Raw genomic sequence first — 7,440 nt, 5'->3', positions numbered from 1 at the left:
CTCTTCTCCGAGCTGAACAAGACCAGCTGCCTCAGTCTGTCTTCATAAGAGAGGTGCTCCAGCCCTCTGATCATCCTCATGGCCTCCTCTGGACTTGTTCCCAAAGCTCTGAATCCTTCTTGTGCTGGGGGTCCCTGACCTGGACTACAAAAAAATGTTGTTTACTTGAAGATTTGACTTTTACACATTAAAGATTAAAAATCCTAAAATACATACAAGTTTCCCAAGATATGCAATAGAAAATATATTCAAAACAAGACATACATAAGAGGAACTCTTGTGTGTGATGACTTTTTTTATTTCCAATTAGAAAGGGAAATTTCATGCAGCTATATGGTGAGAAGTCTTGTGACTCTCTCCACATTTTCCTGAAGTAAAGTCTGTCCACATTTACAATATTTCATTATTTTTAACAGTGTGTTTATAGCATAGTGATGTGATCAAAGACATAAGTGAGCCCCTTCATTCAGTTGATTTCCAGATTTTGAAGGAAAATGTGTCAAGATAATTTTATACACCATTTGGGTTTCATAAAGGAAATAGAGTTGTATACAGAATAATATTTTTTTAATTAAACTTTAAAAAAACTTTTTAATTAAACATAATTAAACTTATGTTCCTAGGAGTATAAGCAAACTCTTTTTTCATAAAAGAGTTAATTTTACATCCTGCTTGTTTTTCTAAACATTGACTCCTACATTACAAAGACAGAAAAAGTCAGTGCCGGCGTAGGGTCCTAGACCTAGTCACAAAAAGCATTAGGTCATCAGTATAACAAAACTCTGTCCCCCATTTTAATTAATCTAAATTTCAATTATCTAACTTGGAGGAGAATTTTTTTTTTTTTTATCTATGCCTGGCTGCTTGAAATCTCAACAGTAAAGAGGATTCTGAACAGACTGTTGTGATGAAAACCATGCAGTCATAATAGGGACTTTACACTTAATAAGACTGTCTTCAGTTAGCTCCTTCTTTTCTGCAGAAAACTAAGAATGAGTTCATGTTATATCAAACAGTAGATGTGGATGCATATGGATTATCATTGTTTCTCTTAGCAAATATTGTTAGGACAAAGTCTCAGAGTGTAAATTTTACATTCACATTTCTCTAACACAGTTAAAGTAGTAAACATTAGACAAAAACATCACAAACGGATGTAAAATTGTTTCTCTCAGTATAGCCTATATCAGATTTCAATTACCACAACATGTAACCTAATGAAATACTTATTTTTACTATTATAACTACATCCATGCTAGGGCTATCCGTAAAAAATGGCACACACAACCCATATACTTTCACTTCTTGAGAGGTTTCTTTCAACTTAAATAAATATAAAAAATCCTCAGCATGCTTTTGCACAAATTTGAACATTTAAAATGTACTAAGTTAAACTACAAAAAGAGATTCATCAGTAGAAATAAATACAATTCATAATCCAGTTAGACAACTTTGCTATGAACATAGTGTTAAATGGCAGACAGGAAAAAGATTGGCCATGCAACTCTTACCCGTTTTTTTACCAATCACGTTAGACCAATTATGTTTTTGAATAGTATAATGTAGTCATTCAACATACCAGGAGGAAATCCTTTTCAAAAAGAGTAATTTAACATAGCTTGTAATGGCTGCTTTACCCCACAGTGCATATTCACATGGTGACTGCAAAAGCCAGTCTCACAGGATTTACATGTTTACAACTTTCCAAACTCAGCTTCCCTTTCTGAATTCCTCTGTAAAAGATAATTTTTTCATTCTCCTGTCTGCAGCTCACGATACTGAAGAAATAATGAACAATTTCTGGTGGGAACATTTTGCCTTCTTTTCTAGGGGAGATGTGCTGCTCTGTTTTCATGATCTCAGCACTTTTAGCAACTGTAGGCCAGCCTATGTTCTCAACAGTTTTTTACAAATGCCAATCTGCCTTCAAAAGCTGCCGTGAGAGAAATGAATTGATTGAATCCTCTTAAGCCAATACACATGATCCCGTATACACAAAATTAGTGTGTGTACACAGAACTGATGCTCTTTTCAGCTGCATACATAGCTCCAAATTCTTGGATGTGACTCTAACATAACAGAAGGCTTTATGAGCAAGCAGGCAGATTTCACTGCCCTATTCACTTCAGCAGGGTGCCAGCTCAATAACCACACTGGGAAAAAAAAAAAAGAAAAAAAAAAAGTACCTAGTACCTGATGGTTTTTCTTTCCTTTGGATATAACCATAACTTCTGAAAGGCCAATCTGATCAATACACTGTTTGGGGGATTACACTGAACATAATAGTTGGGCTCAAAAAAATTGTTGGTCACTATATGTTTTACTCGTCAAACAATCTAAAGATTTAGTTTTCTACTTCCAACAATTTTCTGCTTCATCACACAGCACCACCTCCTCTGAAACATAGATTTTCTTTAATCTGCAGGCAAACTTACTTCCCTACTTTGAGGAGGAACTGCATGCAGAGAGTCCAATTATATCTCAAAGAACAGTCAGACAATGGCAGCTAAGAACACTGACCACTGAAACGTTGCATTTTGAACATCTGCATGGCTGCTTATGAACAATAATTTTTCTTCGTCACTCCTACAAGCAGAAATCATAACAGTATTGCTTTCTTCTCTGTCTTACAACACCATCCTTTAGCTTTCAAGTTGCCCAGATAAGCAGAACATATGGCAGCTGTCATTGCCATCACTGTGGCTCCATGTTAGGCATAATTATCCAAGTCTATATTGCTCTCTTAATGGGTTTCCTGATTCATGAGCCTTACAAATCACAGTTAACTTATAAGCAAAGAATAAGGAGAAATCATCAACGTCTGAAAGCAGACATTCTCTGTGGACAATTCAATTATAATAATTTTCTAAAAAGACATTTTTGAGTAAAGTGTCTGTGGAAGTTAAAAATTGAAAGCTCGTGGAAACAGTAATGAGATTTAGAGACATAAGATAATGGTAATTTTTCTGATTCCCTCCTGTCCTTTAAAAACTGGAGTTGCTGATATCTGTGTTACTGTCCATAATGCTTTTACCACTTAAGGTAAAAGAAGGGAATTGCAACTTCAGGTGCTTTCTACACATACTGTTGTTTGGAAGATGTAATACATGTGTGAAATCCATCTTGCAGAGGGAAATAAAGGAAAAAAAGAAACAAAAAACAAAAAACAATATAAATCAACTCCTTTTCACAGAAAACACATGAAAATAAGTGAATTAATTTTTTTTTAGGTTTCTAACGCAATTATTTAAGATACAGAAACATTTATTTGAGAAATCAAGGTTTTTTTTCAAAAGCAAACATTTTTAACTTAGATGTAAAAAACAATTTTTCATGAAGTATATTATCATTAGAAAATTTTCAGCAACCTCAGATAAAACTTCTTTTTCTTCCACTGAAGGGACATGATTGGATTCATGGGGACTAGCATCTGTTCACTAACCAAATCATTTTACTTTATTTACTAACTTTCAAAAGAATTGCCATATAGTACTGAGGACATCTTTGCTACCACAAAATAAGGGAATAAGTAAAGAAATCTATTTTATGAATCTCTGAAATGGCCAAGAGTTACATATCCTTTTCTATGATTCTATGAACAAGAGTTCTGTAGGTCACTTGCAGATGTTGGGCTTTGAGCACATGAATAATTCATTGTCTTTGATGGGAACTGACTGTTCATGTGTCATTTAGGATTATTATCTAGTAAGAAGAAGATTTCTTTATTTAAATTACATGTTTTACTCTAACGTTAATAATAAAACATTTAAAATAGTGTTTACAATTTTAATTTTTCTTAGGACATAGTTTGTGAAAACATTAGTCATTAACAAGTAAAAATTCTTCAGCCCTTATGATGACAGTGTTGCATGAAGGCCAGCTGAATAGAAACTTTCAGCACTTTTTGTGAGAATCATAAAGCAGACAGCATTTTCCCACCCCTCTGGGCAGAGCCGTTTCCTTGGTGAACCTGTTGAGAAAGCATGTTTTTAACAAAAAAAGACATTGACACCTCCAGCATACTGTCTTCCACAGCAGCTGTTAATTAACATTCACAGAAACTTTCACCTCTTTCACCTGACAAATTAAATGCCCTGGGTTAGCCCAGAATCTCAGACCCATCTCTCCATCCTCAGGGAGGTGACCACTGCTGCGGTCTGCCCTGCTCCCTGCTGGGGCAGTGGGACAGTCTGGTCTGCCATGTCCTGCCCTGCCACTCTGGAGCAGTCCTTGGCTTCCACTGTGCCCTGGCTGCCACCTGTACATTTCTGTACGAAAAGTCAGTCTATAAAAAGCCAAGAGAAATTAAAGAAAAGATATTGTGAAGCATAAACAGTAATCTTATACAAATGCCGGATCATACAGCTCTTGAGAAGGAGAATGATTTGAGAATGTATAGCCTTGATCATAGGCAAAACCTCATGCAGCCCATGGAACTTAGGATATTCAGCACAGACCCTGATTTAATTATGCATGATTTCTCAAGGATTTTGGCTGTATTCGTATGAACCTCTCTCTCCAAGACACTGAAGCATATCTCTGGATACTAAATACTGATCCATTCAGTATTTAGCAAGTTGCACACATGCACAAAGCTGAAAACCCAAATGTGAAATAATGATATGCTTTGAGGTGAGCCAGTTAGTTTAAATATATACCCCTGAGTTATTGCCTGAGTAAGTCCAGCTGTTGTGATGCAGATAATCAGGCACAAATTGCCATCTATTTCTGAATGTAAAATAACTCAGATAGGACCAAATAAAGATGTCAAAAATTTGAAACGCATCTTTCATTCTATCAGTGTATCATCTGGGGTTTGTAGATATATCACTACAAATTCATTATCTCAGAATAGAATCCATTTCTACTAATGTCAAGAAGAAGTAATGCTCACCTAGAAATCTCCAAAATTCCTGGGGGAATTTTCTAGTTTGATTTTTTTCTTATTCCCTTTCAATTCTACAGGATGTTCCAGAAAGAAATACTGCTTTTGGCAATACAAACAATGGAAAAGTTCCTGAGTAGGAGATCTTATGAAGCCACAGAAAGAGAAAATGTGCCTTTCAATGAAGGCAAAGAGTGAAAATAGTGTTACAAATGTTCAGGATTGCTGATCCCACTTCTCAACAGTTAGAATTGAAATGTGAACCATTTCCATAAGCTTCCAACTTCATATGATCTAGGAAGCTATTTCTGGATTTATTTCTCACAGAAGAAAACCTACATCTTCCAATCTAAAATTAGACTGTGAACCTATCTTATTCTGCAGCTGATCATATGTAACATAGGTACTGAAGTAAGAATGAGAAACCTTACAGCTCTGAAAGCAGTAGAATTAGGTCACAGGAAGAGATTCAACTGTGCTTAAGCTAAACGTTTGGTAACAAAGGAATTCTTGTTAATGAGTTGCAATGTAATCAGCTTTTCCTGAGGAAAAATCACCTCCAGATAAACTGCAAATCACCACATACAGAACCAATTAATGAAGTCAGAAGTTTTAACACATGCCCTATGTAGCATACTTAGTGAAGTCCTTGCATGTGGAGGTGGCTCTTAGGTGCACACTGGATAGCTACTGGATTGCTGGTTTGACCTAGATACATTAAATTTAAAACAAGGTGCTCAGCTTTCATGAGGTTTGTAAAGAAACACTGGTCCAGTGAATGACCTGCTTAAATCATTTTAAAAGGACAAGGAATACTTAACTAGCAACTTAATTGTACACATAAGACTGTACCCAAAGGATGTGAAAGCCCTGTATCTGCTTGTTTTTTCTAATGAGGAACCAAGTGTAAAATGATGTCTACTTCAAAGTTAAAAATGCCAGAAACTGTAGAGATATGGAGAACACTGTGTTGGTTTGCAGAAATGGCACAGAATAATGTAAAATTTTTTCTCATTCGGTACTGTACATTTTCCCATAGGAATGTTGGAGTGACCACCCCTGGTCAAGAGACATGTAGATGTGACACTGAGGGATGTGGATAGTGGATAGTGGGGATGGGTCAATGGTTGGACTTAATTTTAGAGGTCTTATCCAACCTTAATAATTCTATGATTCTATGAGGTCTGAGGGGAACAAAAAAGCTACAGTAGCTAATCAGCTGTTGCATGCTCTTTGCCTTCACAGCCGAGCTTCTATATTCAAAGGTCAATGCGGAGCTCTCATTCTAACAATATCTGTCAAGATCTCACGTGCATTTGCAAGGTTCTTGGCACTTTGCTGTTTGGCTGTCAATAGCACTAGACACTACTTCTGATTAAACTCAGAGAGTAAAAGTTGTACTGGGACATCTTATACACTTCTGCAGAGAGAAAATCTTGGCAAGACCTCAACAGTAACAAACGAGATACACGCTTTTTAAATCATGTGCAACCAGTAAGACAAAAATGCTCTCATTTAAGAAAGATAGTACTTTCTAAAGTACTGTACATTCAAGTCAGTCATTCATTTTCTTCAATAATTTCAATCCGCCTGGTTAATCTCTTGCATTAATTTTCTGAATTCTTGGTGCTCCTCAGTGAAAGGCTTATTCAGTCGACTCTATCTATAAACTAATTCCTGATTTAGAGGCTATTTTTAGTGTAGCTGAATCTAAATTACTGTATTTACATCATATTAATTAAAGAACAATACACATAACACCTATGCAAGTTTCATTAAACAATTTTTTAATATCTAGTTATCGACTATTTTTACAAGCTCTCATTTTTAGGTAATTCTTATATTGCAACATGATATTCAGGCTAGATAAACCAAGAACTGACTACAGCTACATACACAGAGCTAAGACCAGAAATTAATTATCTGCCATTCAGTTGGACATGGGCATAATTAAAAAAAAAAAGTGGGAAACCCATATAGGAAAAGGACCTCCTGTAGGATTAAATGGAAGTGCGGACATTTCTCTAGAGATTCTATGCAGAGAAAACTCTTGATTTTTTTTTAAAGACTAACAGCATTACTGCATTTTCAGTTGAAAGAACCACTGGGTAAACTTATTTTGAACTATACTGGTCTCTTACATCATCTTTATAAAACCATTTTTTATTCATATGCTAATTTTTTTTTATTGGTTTTATACAGTAATTGCATTGTACTTCAAAATATTTGCATTTCAAGCTCTTTTGTTTAATTTTTTATTATTATTAATAATAGTACTTTTCCTTCACAAGTATGTTTACTGGGACTTTGTGCAGTTTTAATTCAGCTCAGAATGAATAACAATTCTATCTTTGCTCTTACCTCTAGCAGTGGCTGATGGCACAGCACTCATAACATCCACACATACCCACTCTTTGGTCAACTCAGATGGTTCTTATGGTCATTTTCTACCAAAATACACAACAAATAAAGATGATTACTTCTTGACAGGTCTTTAGGTACTAAAATTAAGAAGTAAATTTCAAAAAGGTTTCTAGAGATTTATGAAGTAGTTT

The 7,440-nt window shown here is 35.3% G+C and overlaps 1 protein-coding gene across 1 annotated transcript in view; it reads left to right on the top strand.

Moving 5' to 3' along the window:
* The window catches only part of ELAVL2 (ELAV like RNA binding protein 2), a 132,832-nt gene that overhangs the window by 76,887 nt on the left and 48,505 nt on the right, over positions 1-7,440 (top strand). The gene's annotated exons all lie outside the window — the stretch shown is intronic.

Source organism: Meleagris gallopavo, chromosome Z, assembly GCF_000146605.3.
Source record: "Meleagris gallopavo isolate NT-WF06-2002-E0010 breed Aviagen turkey brand Nicholas breeding stock chromosome Z, Turkey_5.1, whole genome shotgun sequence".
Classification (NCBI taxonomy): Eukaryota; Metazoa; Chordata; class Aves; order Galliformes; family Phasianidae; genus Meleagris; species Meleagris gallopavo.
Note: the sequence above shows the minus strand (reverse complement) of the source record. Positions and strands in the feature narration are given on the sequence as shown.